At 38.4% G+C, this 18,216-nt stretch overlaps 1 protein-coding gene across 1 annotated transcript in view; it reads right to left on the bottom strand.

The window, feature by feature from the left end:
• Positions 1–18,216, bottom strand: part of LOC128863906 (protein nubbin) — a 90,186-nt gene that overhangs the window by 53,653 nt on the left and 18,317 nt on the right. The gene's annotated exons all lie outside the window — the stretch shown is intronic.

Genomic DNA, 18,216 nt, shown 5'->3' on the forward strand with positions numbered 1-18,216 from the left:
GACTGGGCAATCGTGAAGGCAGAAAAACCGCAAAAGAGCAGCATGTCATTCGTTCTGCAGATCAACGATGAGTGCCTGCCAATACTAAAACAACAAGACAACAAAATCGACAACAACATACAGCTAGAAAGGCTAGAAAAGCTGGACCTAAGCCACGGTCATGCATAATCACCAAAAAACACCTAAAAGCTTTTCTGTGTTCTAATTTTAGTACTCCTGATTTTACGGTGGTGAAAGTGGAGCTGAAGAAATCGGCGATATACCTGGCATCGGTGTACATGCCACACGAGAAACCGGCGCCGCCAGACGAAGTGGCTCGATTCCTGTCAACACTAAACAGCACAGACAAACTATTGATGGACTGTGACGCAAACGCTAGAAATGAGCTCTGGGGCAGTTCAGAGACGAATGAAAGAGGTGAGTCACTTTTTGAATTCCTATTAAACACCAACCTAGACATATGTAATGTAGGGACAACCCCAACCTTCACTTTTCCGAGCTCGGCAAACTTTCCTGGCTGGGAAGAGGTCTTAGACGTTACCCTATGCACAAACAATAACTCCCAAATAGTCACAAATTGGAGGGTATCCGACAAGAGATCCTTCTCGGACCACAGCTGGATTCTCTTCGATATTAATCTCAAGCTTGAGAAACCTTTCCCATATAGAAATCCTAGAAGAACAAACTGGCACACATTCCGTAGAGTGGCCCAGTCTAAACTTCAACACTTAAACAGAACCATAACGTCAAGGGAAGACCTAGATGAGAAAGTAAGAGCTTTCGAAACTTCCTTGACGAAAGGACTTGAAGCTTCATGCCCTGCCACATATGGTAAAACAACTTATCCTACCTGGTGGAATGAAGATCTAAGTCAACTCAGGAAAATGACAAGAGAAATCTTCAACATCTGCTACAAACACAAATACTTCAAACCCTACAAAGACTGCCTTAGGGAATACAAGAAAGCAATCAAAGAGGCTCGGACAGAGGCTTGTAGATTTTTGTATATTAGTTCCATAGAATCAACCAAAGATACGGCCAGACTAGGCAAGCTTTTATCCAAGGAACACTCCTGCCCTTCCTTCTTGAAGAAAGACACCGGAGAGTGGACAAAATCATCGGCCGACACACTAGAACATCTTGTAAATACACACTTCCCAGGCAACACAGAATACATTGAGAACAATACTGACAGTGTTCAAACATCCAAAATATCACCCATTATAATCAACCACATCGTATCCCAAGATAGAATATTATGGGCGATAAAAAACTTTGAGCCATATAAGGCAGCCGGTCCAGATGGGATATTCCCAGCCATGCTGTGGAACACTCGAGAAACGACGATTCCTTGGCTGGAGGTCTTTTTCAGGAAAAGCCTTACGCTGGGGCACATACCAAAAAGCTGGAGGAGGGTTAAGGTAATCTTTATCCCTAAAGCTGGTAGACGCGGTCATGATACAGCGAAAGATTTCAGACCCATCAGCTTATCCTCCTTCATCCTCAAAACTCTCGAGCGACTGTTGGATGTATATCTCAGGGAAAAGATTACAAACTCAACGATTTCACCATCTCAACATGCCTATCTCAAAGGAAAATCCACAGAGACAGCTCTTCATGAGGTTGTAAGTGAGATTGAGAGGAGCATAGAATACAAGCAATACTCACTAGTCGCTTTTCTCGACATAGAGGGGGCCTTCAACAATGTTACCACAAGATCTATAATTGAGGCTCTTAACATGTTAGGCATAGGCATGGATAGAGAATATGCTCAAAACTAGAATAATCATCGGTGAGGTAGGCAGCAGCACGATAAAACGCTCTGTCAACAGGGGAACCCCTCAGGGAGGAGTCTTATCCCCTCTGCTATGGTTACTAGTCGCCAACAACATCCTCACCAAATTTAACCAAAAAGGAATTAAAGTGGTGGCGTACGCGGACGACATAGTGCTTATGGTTTCAGGAATGTTTCCAACCACAATCAGTGAGATTATGAAAGGAGCTCTGGTATTACTCAGCAATTGGGCCACGGACTGTGGTTTAAGTGTAAACCCGAGTAAAACGGAACTGATGCTATTCACCAAGAAAACCAAGGTGCCAAACTTTAATCTCCCAAAACTAAACGGCGTTTGCCTCACGCTAACCAAACAGGCAAAATACCCCTGGACCCCAAACTCAGCTGGAAGTCCAACGTAGAGTACAGGGTAAAGAAAGCGAATATAGCACTTTACACGTGTAAGAGAATGTTGGGGAAAAAATGGGGTATCCAACCAAAATTATCCAACTGGTCCTACACAGCCATTGTAAGGCCAATACTAACATATGCGGCACTAGTTTGGTGGCCTGCAACAGAAAGGAAATACAACAAAACTAAGCTGAACAAGATACAAAGAGCAGCGTGTATCTTAACTACAGGAGCGCTTAGCACCAGTCCTACTGAAGCGCTCAATGTACTAACACATCTATTGCCATTAGATTTACACATTAAAACAATAGCTACTTGCAGCGCGGTGAGACTCAGAGACATAGGAAGCTGGACAACAAGGCCGTACGGTCACAGCAAGATCCTCCTACAGGGACCCCCGCTGCTCAAAAACGGATCAGACTACACAGTCCCCGACCTCAACTTCAAGAAAGGCTTTACGGTACGTTTTCCACCGAGAGCCGAGTGGAGCAAAGGAGAGGTGATTGGAAGACACGATATCGAAATTTATACCGATGGTTCTAAGATGAACTGTGGTGTGGGAGCTGGCTTCCATTCGGAGCCACTCAACCTATCTCAATCAATTCGTCTTCCTGATTATGCCACCGTGTTCCAGGCAGAACTTTTAGCGATCAGAGAAGCATGCAAATCCCTAGAACTCTACAAGGTAGTTGGTGCAAGAGTAGCTATCTTCTCAGACAGTCAAGCAGCTATTAAGGCCTTAGACTCCAACTACATTTCATCCAAACTGGTCCTACAGTGTAGAGAGGAGCTGAAACTGCTCAGCCATTGGCTTGAAATTACCCTGATATGGTTTCCCGGTCATAGGAACATACGAGGCAATGAGATAGCGGATGAGCTAGCAAGAAAGGGCTCAACACTAGACATAGCAGAGGCGGTGGCAGTTTCCACCCCACTGAACACACTAAAAGCATCTATTGCTTCACACTATCATGCTTTAGCCGAAAGAAGATGGAAGCAAATACCTACATGTATCACAACAAAAAACACATGGCCGTCATATAAAATGCAAAGGGCGAATGACCTGTTAGGATGTTCTCGGCCAAACATTTCACGTATCACTGCAACCCTTACAGGACATTGGAAAGTAGGGGATCATGCAGCTAGACTCAATCTACCCTTCAATCCTATCTGTAGAAGCTGTCAAGCGGAAGGGGCGAAGGAAAGTCTGTTCCACTATTTATGTGAATGTCCGGGACTAGCCAGGGCATGACTCCGATCCTTCGGTAAGCCTTTCCTACAGCAAATTAAGGAGATCTCAGTCATCGAGATAAAGGATTTGCTCCTATACTTGGACCTCACTAAATGGATCTTACTTGGAAAAAAAAAACATCTCATCATTTCACGAGATAGTGGTATTAAAACGGTGCTGGTCACTAATTAGGAGCATTTCAGCTAAGAAATGTTCAACCACCTCAACAACAACAACAACAACGGCTCTTGTTCTGACGATAAATAGAATTGAGTACTTTCAAAAAACAAAATTCTTAAACATTCACTACATTGCCTACTATTTGAGGCCCCTATTCCATCCTATAATTCTCAGCTAAAGCTAACTGCTTTAGAATCTTTTGTTTATTTTCAGCGTTGTTAATGGCATCGTTGACTGCCCAGTTCTACTTCAGCAGATAAACTTTATTGTTCCACGAAAAAGTCCTCGCAATTTTTACCCTTTCGCGGGGACAACTTGAAGACTAAATTTCCGAGTAATCCACGCTCACGCACTTCGAAACTATAAATCAATATCCAATTCCAGGCTGCTTGATTTCTCTTTATGTAGATCTAATATTGTAAAATTTAAAATTTAGTTGCTTAATATAATATTAAATTTATATTGATTGCTAATATTTTAGATGCCAAATTTGGCTTGTTTTTCTTTACATTTTTCTCTGGTCTGTAAGGTAATTTGTACTGAGGATTATTAAAATAAAATATTGTAAATAAAACTGTCGAAATAACTTGTTTTTGATTTGTTATTTAAATTATTTTTCCCTTTAAACCCTTAAAAGGTGGTTTTTAAAATAAATATAAAATGTCACAAATACTTGTTTTTGTTTTGTTCTTTAGACACATTCAAAGGCGCCAGCGTATTTTATTTTACAGCGTCAATAGATTTAAAACGAATAAGAAAAAAGAAAGCATAATTTCGCTCGGTAAATTTTAAACGATTCGAAGTTGTGTTGCCATTGTTAAGTACAGAATGCACCAGAGGGACTTTCCGGGTCCATTCTTGATGTACCACACTTCTAGTAGCGAAGAATAGCGAGTAGGTCAGCTCGCCCATCTGCCCAGGAGCAGGCCGTAGGTGGTCAAGGGAGTCCCAATCCTCTCCCTTCGCGGGGAAATCACCTCACAAGTATGATACATTCCACAACAAAAACCTTATGACTCAAAGTTCCAAACTTTGCAAAAAAAATTTAACAAATTTAAAAACTTTGTCAGGAACATTTTCCACCTTTCAATCAGAATTTTCACAAATTTTCAAGCTAAACAGCTTAATACTCATTCATTTTTAGTATAATAAAGAGTAAGTTTCACGTCGCTCAAAAATCGAGTTGATTTAAACATTTTTTTTTTTTGCGTAGGAAGTGGAAAATCTTCTCTAAATAAAGTATTTGGAAGCAAATGCTCAAAACTTCAGCGAAAAATATTGCCAAAATCAAAGAGAGCTGAAGTGGCTATAAAACTACATACCCAAAATGTTTCTAGAAATTTTAAAAACAAATTTGGAAGCTTTGACGTATTTTGTTTTTTTTTAATAATTAAATTAAAAAACTTAAAAATAGTTTATCAAACACAAATAGTTAATATGCTAAGTTGTCACAATGCTAAGTCGTCACAGTACTATTATTTTAAACGCAGGTGTATACTTTATTTTTGAAACCTTAAAATTAAAAAAAAAGCGCACTGCGCGAATGTAGTTCTCAAAAGGCTTGTTGATAGTTTTAATATTGTGGCCAAGGCGAATGAATGAAGGAGGTAACTTCCCTACAAAAGAAAAACATTTACGTATATTTTTTTTTTGCATATTGGTAGTCGGATGTCAAAATTTCAATACGAATGTACAAAAAAAAACATAAGGTAACAACAAGGAAGCAGAATACTTAGACATTCCATCGGCAAATCACACGAAAAAGAAAAAATGCAAATCGACTGCAATTGCGAACTCACCTTCTATGAATTCGCCTTGATTAGGACTCTCTATCAATTTGAAAATGTTTACTTGCAAGAAGGCAAATAAACCAAATCATGCCGGAGCGCGCACAACATAAATTTCCCACATTTTCTAAAATTATGCAGGCAAAGGAGTTAAAACTTAAATGCTTAGCAAGCGAGCAAGAACAAGAATAGTACCATCAGCAGCACTATACATACATACACACACACACACACGAATGCGTATTTGTTAAGTAATGATTATTATTTATTAAGTTATTTAATTTCCTTTTGATTCGGTCATCTGCACTTTCAATGCGACATAAAAACTTGTGTCATTCGTCTTCTTACTTAGTTTGGGCTGGCGCGCTCAACTTGCGCCCCTCTAACCGCTGTCAACCCAGTGCTTATCACATACATTTCATAATTCTCTATACTTGGCTTGGCGGCAAGTGTCATTATTTTGCACTTTGTGAATTTTCTTCATATTTCTATATTCGCCCAACACACGATACTCTCATAGAGTACTCCTTTATAGCTACACCATCAATATATGTATGTGTGCATGTATGTGGTTCACTCGGGAGCTTGTCGACTGGCTTGGTGCATTTGACGGATCGTCACTTTGTGGTGGTGGTTGCCGCAATGAAGCTCTTAACTGAAGTTCATCTTACCTAGCCAAGCAACGACCAGCCTACAAAAGCAACAATTGGAATGCAACAGCAAATGAGTACCTTCTACTCAAATATGAACGAGACGTTATCAATAAAACGGTCCGCGGGTGACATATGGCAAAAATAAATTTTTTGTTTTTTGGTAGGACTGTTATAAGCTTACATGGCAAATTTCAGCGTGATATGTCACATAGTTTGTTTTCTATGCTACCGTAAACAAGTCAAGCTCGAGTGTGTTCTTCGAATTTAACGATGGAAATTCAAGTTGAACAAAGAATTTGTTTGAAATTTTATTATTCCAACAAAATTTCGGCTTCAGATGCCTTAAAAATGTTCCAGTCAACCTATGGGGACTCTGCTCTATCGTCTGTACGTGTTTTCCAGTGGTACAAATCGTTCAAAGAGGGCCGTACATCAACCCAAAAAACCACGCCAAAGTCGCTCAAAAATTAAGGTTATGCTGACTGTTTTTTTCGATGACGAAGGTGTGGTGCACTCGGAGTTCCTTCCGCAAGGCCGATCGGTTAACGCTGAATATTTATTAGACGTTTTAAAGCGTTTGCGCGAGAACATTCGTCTTAAAAGGAAGGAATTGTGGGACAACAAATCATGGTTCTTGCATCACGATAATGCACCAGCTCACACATCACGTCTTGTTCGCGATTATTTGAACAAAAATAATGTTAATATCGTTCCGCAAGCACCGTATTCGCCTGATATGGCTCCATGTGACTTTTTTCTGTTTCCCAAGCTCAAGTTGCCGCTCCGTGGAAAACATTTTGAGACAATTGAAGTCATAAAAGAGAATTCGAAGAACACACTCGAGCTTGTCTTTTTTACAGTAGCACAGAAAACAAACTATGTGACATATCACGCTGAAATTTGCCATGTAAGCTTATAACAGTCCTACCAAAAAACAAAAAATTTATTTTTGCCATATGTCATCCGCGGACCGTTTTATTGATAACGTCTCGTTCATATTTGAGCAGAAGGTATAAGTGGTAATTTGCGATTGGAGAGTAAATATCTCAATTTGTTTACTGCTGGCGTGTGAATTCGCATTTAGAGTTGGAGAATAGAAAAAATCGTTTTGATTGAGTTCAATTACAAAAAGTTTTAATTATTTATTGCTTTTTAAAAGCATTTTGATCGCGCTCGTTCAATTAATTATTTCAATATTATGCAGATCGATTTTAAATTTATTTAAATTGTAGCAAGGAACTTTACACAATCTTATGTATACATGTGTGTGCATACCTATTTATTGGTTGACTTAAAAGTCGAAATAGAATATCTGAGAGGGCTATTCAAAGGCTTGGCTCAAATGATGCATTCAACAAAGAACATAATTGATTTTTAGTGGTTGTAAAATCTAAATATATGGATTTCCAGATCTCCTTAAATTCCCGCAAAGTTCGAGCATTCGACTCGAAATTCGATTTGAATATCTTGAGATAAAAAGGGTAAGAGCTTTGTTAAGTTCTCGCCGGAATAAGAAAGTTAAGGCTTTGCAAAAGAAACGCACAATCAATGTCACCTTGAACTAAATGAAACACAAAAGAAATCGATAGAATCCGATTAATAACAAGCGGGCACTATAAGAGGGAAATGGGACCGAAAAATTTAAATCTAATTGTAATTGCAAACTCGTCCAAAAAGGCTCCAAATAAATGAAACATATTCCAACCAAGATCGAACAAACGCGTAAACAGTAATTTAATTGTGTAAGGGTCTGAGAAGTTTGCACTATTCCGTCTAACAAAGGCCAAGATCGAGTACGATTTTGAGGCAATATAATTGGTAAGACATGAGAATGACAAATTAGTGTCAAAAATTACTCCAAGGCCTTTATCTCATCCACCGATTGGAGGGCAATATTGGATATATTTTATGACGATTGTAGAATGTCACGAGATTTAAAGTAAGTGTCTTTAAAACATTTTTTTTTTATTTAAAGAGGTACATGATTATGTACACCAAGAAGCGAGTTCATTGAGATCATGCCGATGTTAATGCCGTTGAAAATTTTTTGCTATGTTTCAAGTGTAGTAAACTGAAAATATGCTCTCTCTAGCGAGATTTTCTTACCCGAATCCCAATATTTATCGACCTTTAGTTAAAACTATTGAGTATATCCTCATTTAAAATCTAGTTTTTGGGTCACCAGATAGGGGAAATTAGTGTTTATCGTCTTTATGTTCTTCCCGTTAATACGCCGACCCACACTCTCAGCACGAAGCGAAAGATCATCAAGCTTTGATTGCATATCCATCCCTATCTTCGAAATGAGCACAATGTCGTCAGCGTGATCCAGGTCATCGAGCTGTTTGATACTCAGTGGATGCCAAACGATACCTCTTTTGCGGTTGCTGTCTAATACGGCTCCCAAAGAAAGGAAAGAACACAATTATGCAATGCGCTACGTTGGAATGCTTTGTATTGCATTTGGAAAAGATTGCAAAATTTTTTTGAGGATTCTCGTATATCGTGTCTCAGACGATCAAAAGTCTTTGCGAAGTGCACAAATATCATTTCCAATGACTCCTGCACTTCATTCACCTGCTCAGATATTAAACGTATTGTTGCAATGTGCTCGACTGTCGACTTATTTGGTCTGAATTTAGCTTGGTGCCTGCGGAGAGTATCGTCAACCTCTTAGGAAAAAATATATTTCTTGGCGCTATTGGATAATTAAAAAAGGTATTATTCAAGTATCAGTTTTCATACATATTTTCTAAGATTTTCCGATATTTATTAATTAATCCGAATAAATGATTTCAAGTAACCTTGCAATGATTATAAATTCAAAATGTACGACACACGACCGCAAATATGACGACCTTAATGCATATTGCACATACAGTCAGCATTAAATATACGAGTATACACGTGTATGTATGTATGTGTTTTTAGGTACAAGAATAATATTCGTCATAATCATAATCATAGGCTTTCGTAAGGCACATTGGCGATTGGCGTACACTCACATACCGACATACAGTCAGACAGTCAGACACACATCTGTGCTTTTACTCCCAAAGGAATACCGTAGTTTCCCGTACCGGACTTTCAGCGGCATCATCGGGCTCCACACCGACGCAGCGAAGAGGAAAAGCAGCAAAGCAACAAACGTCAGTCACTCCACTGGCCGTAAGTTCCCGCCCAAGCGAAACTTTAAACAAGCGAGTAGTTGCATCCAGCAAACCACATACGACCTCACGAACAATCTATGTATGTATGTGTGTGCATGTTAATGTGCGAGCGTGAGTGTGTTTGTGAGTATGAGCCGCGCAAGATCAGTACTCCACGCACGTTATGCTGCCGCACGTTTCATGCAAATTAAATGGAACGTACGCGTAGCACAAAAACAAATATTCCCATGGCCGAGCTGACTGGACCAGCCGACGAAACACAGGCGACTCTCGGTTCTTGGCGTTGGTGGTGGTGATGCTGGTAGTGGTGGCTTTAGCTTTTATTTCACTCCTGCGATTGTCCGTTGTCGATTGTCGTTATTGCTCACTTTGCTTCATTCCCTTCTTAATTCATTCATGTCGAACAATCTGCATCTCTGCATCGGACCACTCTTCGGAGTTGTATGTCTTGGCAGAGTGTCATAAATCCTGTTCACGGTACTAATATGCACCTTGCTGTTGCACGTACAATAACTTAAAATAAATTTATTTAAAAATACAAGTTTGCTCTCTATGCGTTTGCTATTGCAGTGCAAAATTGTATCACCACCGAATGTATACACTACAGACATGCATACATACACACATACGAGTATAAATGATGGCATGTAAATGTGATCAGTGCACTAAAAATACGCAATGACGCATGCACATACACACACGTTTACCGTTTATTAACAAAATATTCGTACGCAAGCCTTCTCTATCTTATCTTAGTGGGCTTCGTGAAGAAGTTATTCATTTGAGGCAGCTTAACTACTTTCCTATCGGTAATAATTGCGAAATCGGTGAAGCCTCATATGTTAATTTATATTTTTTTGTTTTAATACATCTTAAGCATAATATGATTTATTAACGCTAATTATGCATATTAATATTCGTAAAAAAGTACTTGTATATACTTAAGTAAGTCGGGAATGAAATTTGACAAATTAAAATTATCAAGAGCTTGTATCGGAATTAAGGCGTATAAAATCGTATTCGCTTACCAAGCTTTTATTATTTATTATTGTAAATACAGTAGCCCTTCGATTATGTGAACTAATTCTTATAAGCGGTATTCACTAAATCTATCGAGATACTGTGACTGTAGAAACAGATAAAACAAAGTTGCACAGAAAATAAATTTATTTTATTTCGGTTTTTATTAAATTATTTTAACCGAAAATGTTTCTCCCTGTGAGTATTATTACTACTTTATTTATTTAAATTTTTTTATACATCTTTTTAGGTGTTCTATTTTAATTTTGTTCCTTCCCAGCAGGTCAAGAAAAGATATTCTCCAACGTTTTATAAACCCTTACTTATCCAATTGAGTTTCAGCATTCTCAATCATTACTAAAAAGTTTTTGTAATTAATTATAAAGTGGCTAATAACTTATGTATGTGTTTTTGACTAAACAATTAAATAAAATAAATAAATAAAAATATCACGGACTTTATCTTTAAGGTTGTACGGCAGACTGCGTAGCGCTAAATGATCTGCGGTCTTGATGACCTTTTGAAAACCTGAATGGCGACCACCCGTTTCATCTTTATTAAATATGTTTTTGATTTATGATCTCTGAACTAATGGTTGCGGCATTCTGCCACCTGAGTACACTGAGGTGAAACTCAACAGAAATGGCTGGTAGGCTAATGCCGTGACTTCTCGGTCCCGTTAAAGCCCTGGCAAGTCTCGGGATACATTCCAAACCCGTCGTCATTAGGTTGGCGGTGAAGGTGCGGTTGAGATGACTCCCGTCTTTGCGTCCGGTCTGGCTCAGAATGCATACTTTGCAAGGACATAGACAACCATGGGACCTCTAAGGGATAACTACACTTCACAGGCTCTGAATGCGGCTTCGAGGGGAGACCCATTAACAAGAAAATTAACAGCAACACAAAAAATACAAAACCATAACAAAAAGTTCATGTGGTAGCGAAAACTCGGAGTCGAGCAACCTTTGAGGACAAGTGGAGAATTAGTATTGTATTCAATTTAATGTCTTAAAAACCTCCGTGTTAAAAAGTGCTCTTTAAAAGAAAATACTATAATTCACTTGTTGAAATGCTGTTGACAATTTGCGTGTGAGATTTGGGAGAGCCCGGACTTTTTAACCCTTTGAAATGAAAGGTTAAAACCTATAAAGGATTTTCGAATAAGAGGTGTTATTTTGATTTTCAAAGAAAAAAGCTATTTTTTAATATAATGATCGGATGTTTATTTCCCTACAAAGAGGAAGGTATGCCATTAATAGTGAAAAATAACATCAGGCAAATGACCAACACGACCACGCTTACAGGGCAATATCCTTCTCATGAAATATTCCATAACCGAATTGTAAAGTGGCTGCCCTATGTCCTCGATAGCTTCACAAATTCCATCTTTGAGGTCTTGAATCGACCTTGGGATGTTGGCGTAGACCTTCTATTTCACGTCAAAGTCACAAGGTGTAGATCTCGGTGGCCAATTGTGATCACCTCTTCAAGAGATAACACGGTCCGAAAACTTTTCTCGTAAATGATCAATGGTTTCGTTGCTTGTGTGGCACATAGCGCCGTCTTGTTGAAAATAAACATTGTCTTCTCAGACAAGCCTCTATTTCACCAACGCACAAATCCCTCGTGGGAAGCTTTTTTGTGGTAGAAATGCAACCGGGGTTTGTTAATGCCTGACAAGTGGCAACTGCCATTAGAAAAACAGGCTTTATAATTTCATGTTTCATGACGAAAAGGGACTTAGAACGCGGACCTAGTCAATGGCAGTCTCGCACAAATCCACGCTCCGCCGTACGGCTTTGGGATGAGGTCACTTCAGCTCCATTTACCGCTTAAAGCAGCTTAAGGTGTCGGAAAGCTTTGAGAATATCATAATTGCAATAAGATTCCAAAATTTCAAACGTCAGACAGAAATGCCTACACATTTGCCCATATTTTCCCCCTTTTCAGTGCTCCTACTAAATGTTGCACCACATTTTCGCTTTTACCAAAGTTCTTTTTGAATTGACATTAAGTGGATTAAAATAGTTTTGAATACTTGACACTCACCTACTTACGTTGCCACAATTCTGTGTTGTTCCGAGGTATACACCCCGTAACCATAACTTTTTATTCAATTTTTGTCCAAAATTTATACTCGCCTTTTTACATACAGTGAATTTAAGCATTTTGTTGCATATGAAAGAATTATTTGGGCTATATATACCAACAACAACGCCTCAGAAGATAACGCTCCAACAGCGTCTTCTCATTCATAGTCAGGTATGCATTTATGTATGTCTGCAAGTGTTCGTGATAAGGCGGCGTTAACGCGGTTCGCAACGTCATATAGTAATCATCAATAAATGCGAAAATTAATATCATAAGTTCGAAGGCGTAAACATTTGTGGCTAACAATATGCGGGCACATCATGCAAAACTGAGCAGAGTATGGGAAAGCAGTCCCCAAATCGGCCACATGCAAACGAGGAATTTGTATGAAACAAAAGCAGGGCAGCAGCGCCTCTGTCTTTTAAGAAATGTATTGCAAACAGTCAAGCAAATGCTTATAAAAATCTCCTAAAGACTTTCAACTGCGAACGGTTATGCGTTGACGGACTCTTAAATCTTTACTCTACTCTGTTTGAAGTCAATCAATGAAAGTTAATTATCATGCGGGCCAGTATTGGCACTTCCTAAAAATGTTTATGAAAACTTTAAAAGCTGAAAAACCTAAACAGGTGTTTCATAAATCCATTAGCCGTAATTGCACTCGAAAATGGCGCACACAAATCTCTGCCCATCAGTACTGCGCACGCACACTAATAAGCATAAATGCACATACAAACAGACACACACTTACATATATAAGTGCATGTACCTACACACATTTAGTGATATGTAGATGTCAGTAGACGTCAAAACCAAATTAGCCATTATTTTAGCGCGCTACTCAAATTAATTACACGGCGCCGCTTTCAACTTTGCAATGAATTGTACCTTCCGCTGCGCGAAGTGGCAGGACTACGTCAACATGACATAACAAAATGCAAGAATTAAGAACCGGTTGAAAGGCTGAATGGTGTTGAAAGCGAAGGCAATATTGACGGCTCGAAGTTATCTGGTGCTTAGCCGCATGCGCAGCGCAACCGAGGGAATTAGTTCGGCGGCTGGGCCAGAAGTGGCGCAGCAGCAGGAGCAACAACACCATCAAATATACGAGCCGACATCATAATTTGACGCTGCATGAATGAATTGCTGCGGTGTGCGGTCCTTTTCGTGGAGTGAATTGCAAGTAAAACTGCACACATACACACATACACATATGCATGTGCAGTAATGGCACTTTGTCCTTCGGCTTACATACCCACATGTGCTCATGTGTGCCAATTTGTTGTTGCAACATTAAGCGTTATTTGGAAACTCAGTTGCACACCCAAACATGCAGTACAAATGAATTAAATAATTAAAAAAAAATAAATGATTTCTTCGGCTGCTCAAGTTTGTGTCCGCATAATCAAATATAAATATACGATTTGTCTCAATTATCCTTTTGTTCGCATTTTAATTTGAATAAACATTTTACTTGCATAAACCCGCAATGCCCAATAGTTGAATCCTAAAATTGTGTGCGTGCATGTGTGTGTGCACAGCTTCTTATGCCATTTTGCTTGAATTTCGTTTAAATCTCGCTAACAAAGCTAGATTTGCTTCAAATTCAATTGCTTATGGCCCAGAAAATGATTGGCTTATTTCTAGAAAGCAGTTCGAAACATGTATAATAATAATAAAAAGCGGAAATGCTAATAACAGGTTTTGGCAAACATCGCCGCTCGATCGCAGCCAATACTCGCCCGCAAAGGTCTGCTCGATTTTATTTAATAGCCATCCGGTGGCTACATGCGCACTGCCTTTGCATATGAACCGCAGCCCGTTCAACTCTTTTGCCATTTATTTTGGCGCTATTATTTATGAAGATAATTTGTCGTGTACGCACGTTTCCATCGAACTACATATAGATATTCGCATACATTTATCTGCTCTCCTCACAATTCTGGCCTCACATTTTAGCAACCAACTTCAATGCAATTGGCATAAATCTGTACATCTGTGTATGTGTGTCTATATATGTGTGTGTTAATACATATTTACGAATTACTGAGAATTATTTTCTCCGCTTAATATATTTTTGTGGACACGAAAATCACCTCACAAAAATCATTTCAAAAGTTCCGCATATAAAGGCAGACAAATGTTCCAAATCGCGATGTATGGTAAGCTAGCCCCACTGGTCTAAAATGTATTGTAATATAAGATTGTGTTATGTACAAATAAAGTACTAGTGCCAACATACGTACTACACATTTCTAGAGATATACTCGAATATGAGCACCTGGTCTGATATCTGAGCTTCTATCGGCTTGACAGTCCAGCTCTTAAGTTCATCGAAGCAAACCAGTCAGGTGGATAACCACAAGAAATTATTGAATAAATATAAATAAATGGGTTGGGTTAGATGGTTGCCCCCGAAGAAGAAGGCCTCACTTGGACGGTGACTTTATCCGTCTATTGTACAACCAATAAATGAAAAGTGGATTAGGAAAATGAGAGAGGGCCAATGGAAATATTTGAAAGGTGGCTATAAAAAGATACGTTTGGTAAAACGCAATTAATAATGATACGTCCTCAGGTGGTTAATACGAGTACAAGCTTGATAGATCTATAGGCAACGGCAAAAAGTTAGAGTCGAAATGCCCGAACCTTAACTTTAAAAATCACTTAACGTTACGTATCATCACAGGGTGATAGCAAACCATTTAATAGCAAGCCACTGGTAGCGTCTCAGAAAAGCATTACATTCTCTTTGCAGTGAGAAAAACTTCACGGGTGACCTACCATGTTTATCAGCTTGGGGCGAATAAAAATGAATTCAGGCCTCCTCCGACCAATTCCGATCGTGCCATTGAAAATGCAAGAGCTGTAATTTCTATCTGGAAAACTTGGGAAAGGAGACAGCCAAGAATGCCGTCACGCCCCGTCGAACTGAGAGACTTGGACCAGTTGAATGCCCTGTTCTGTTTATAAATACATGGATATCTATCTAGATAGTCAGTCTTATTGTCTCCAGATATAAAAATATTTACTTCTAGTGCAAACTAAAAATCTAAATTTAAAAATTCCAGGCTTAACTTACATCTAATGATAATTAAAACCTCCAAGTTTACTTGATGATTTAGAAAATTAGAGCCATTAATGCCACTATTAGTCTGGCTGGCATTTCATATATTTCATATAATGTAAATAAAATTAATTAACTTATCTGAAAATGAATTTAATTTGTGAACAAGAGAGCTGCAGTATACAAACAGGCGAGGAATGGAGCGCGTAAAGGTCAAAAAAAATATTTCTATCCCTTAAACTATTTTTTTTATTTTGTTAAAGAGTATTTAGAAAAAAAGATCAGTTCTGCACCACATACATACCGATCAACATAACTGCAACTTTACCTCACTAAAAATAGCTACTCATTTAGAAATTTGAGCGCAAACGTTTGCAATTTCTTTCTACCGAACTGCCACCAAAAAATTTATCCAAACCGAGTGCGCAAGCTTTCAATCTGGCCAGTGGAGGTCTGAATTGATCTCACCGATGCTACAACTAGCTCGATTTCGATGAATAGTACAACTTGAGTTGATGGACAACCAAATTTTGGGATGATCTCATAACAAACCAGCTTCTACTTTAACTTCAGAGTTACGAATTTTACCTTATACGAAGGCTCTTTGCCACTAATACTAAAAAATACACAAACCAAATTCAAATCAAAGCGGTAAGCCAGTCTGAATTCCGTACAGAATTTTAGTAAAGGAACAGTTGTGCATTAATAAAAAATGCAAGGTACTCGAAGTGCAAAAACAGAAATTCACACATATATGCCTACATAAATATTTATATGATCAATACAGGCCAGGTGTTTATAGAAACATTTGAACGATGTATGTAAAATTCACTTTGCCAAACACTTTTATGCGAGCATCTTGTTAATTACAGACCCACCATGTGCATACATACATACATACAAACATGCTTCTGATATGTGAAAGCTCACAGCGAGGTGGAGCTGCAGTTACTCTGGCCGTCTCAAGACCGTTGGCTGCATGTCTACATATTATATTAAATCTTTTACATACGGATGTATTCACCAGACCGGACATCACACTACATAGTCTGGTTCTTAATTAACGTCTCTGACTATTTTAATGTGTATCACCGGCTCATTGTGTATTCCTCTTTGAGGTCGGCAAAGACTCTCCTCTTCTGCAAGGCATTAATGGCATAATATTAATAATTTTTAAACACGCAAACTTCACGAAAATATCGTATTCCAATTTGATTTTTTCATTCATTTATAGGTACTTCGTAGCGTCAACTACCCACACATACATAAATACGTGCAAAAGATGTAGCTACCCCGTAGGAAAAACCACGGACTTATATGCGGCCAAGTACTGTCACTACAGCAGCATTCCCCGTACATGTAGGGGGAATATTTATTCTGCTACAACAACAAAAATACAACAATGAACTATAAAGTGTTAATTGTCCAAATTTCTTTTCAATAAAAAACAAAACACAAAATCACTGACTGACAAAGCCTGATGAGATTGATTATTTTACAACAATAAAGCATTTTCTCATATTACTAATAGTGTACGCTTTACTACCGAGACGATAAACTCTTCCTCACTTTAAACAAGCTAAAATTTTACAAATGCGAAACTAACGCATCTAATTAAGTTTAATGAAATCTCTAAATTTGTTGAGATTTTTCATTTCCAAAAGATCGCCTACAGGTATTGAAATTTTTGAATATTCATTATAAATATTTGAAATAGTAGCGGCCGTCGTAGCCGAATGGGTTGGTGCATGACTACCATTCGGAATTCACTGAGAGAACGTAGGTTCGAATCTCGGTGAAACACCAAAATTAAGAAAACAATTTTTCTAATAGCGGTCGCCCCTCGGCAGGCAATGGCAAACCTCCGAGTGTATTTCTGACATGAAAAAGATCCTCATAAAAATATCTGCCGTTCGGAGTCGGCTTGAAACTGTAGGTCCCTCCACGACAAATAGGAGGAGGAGCTCGGCCAAACACCCAAAACAGGGGGTACGCGCCAATTATATAATATGTATATATATAGTTGAATTGTCCTTTTTTTGATGCCTATTAACCTTAAAATTAGTTCAGAAAACGGTTCTTATATTAAAATATGAAAAACAGAAGCTATGATTTTCATTATATATATAAATATATATAATTGGCGCGTACACCCTTTTTGGGTGTTTGGCCGAGCTCCTTCTCCTATTTGTGGTGTGCGTCTTGATGTTGTGACTTATATGATTTTCATTGAAAATATAAAAAATATAGTACAGATTGGTTCAAACCAGCTCCTTTTTGCTTCGGAAATTTTCTTACCAGCTTTGTTTTTCCTGCAGAGTATGCATTTGTGGCGATGTTAGTGGGCATGCGTGTTTATGTGTGTGTGTAGGTATACGAGCGAAAAATATGCTGCTTAGATTTATTAGTTTTAGCAAGGCTGGACTCAACATCATTTACATACTGCATTAATAATAAACACATAGGGAGATAATTGCATTTTAATAAGCCTCATTGCTGGATTTGATAGCCCGCAATGATATTTAGGCGTGCATATGTTTGTACATATAAATTAATATTCCGCATGCTGATTTAGAGTTGAATAAAGTTTTCGCGCATAGCAAAGTTCTTGGACTCGTTTGGTAAATACAAAAGGGGTGTTTCGAAAAGTAAAATCAGTTTTTGTTACAAATCTTTTACTCTTTTCCCTGCAAATCGAAATCTACCTCTATGATATGGTACACAAAGGTTGGGTATTTAATACACAAAAACGGGGATTCCTAATAATAGCACTTTTTTCAATAAGAACTTATGCATACCCTATGATCATAAAGTACCGGGAATGTTTAATTC

Source organism: Anastrepha ludens, chromosome 5 (genome assembly GCF_028408465.1).
Source record: "Anastrepha ludens isolate Willacy chromosome 5, idAnaLude1.1, whole genome shotgun sequence".
In the NCBI taxonomy this organism is placed as follows: domain Eukaryota; kingdom Metazoa; phylum Arthropoda; class Insecta; order Diptera; family Tephritidae; genus Anastrepha; species Anastrepha ludens.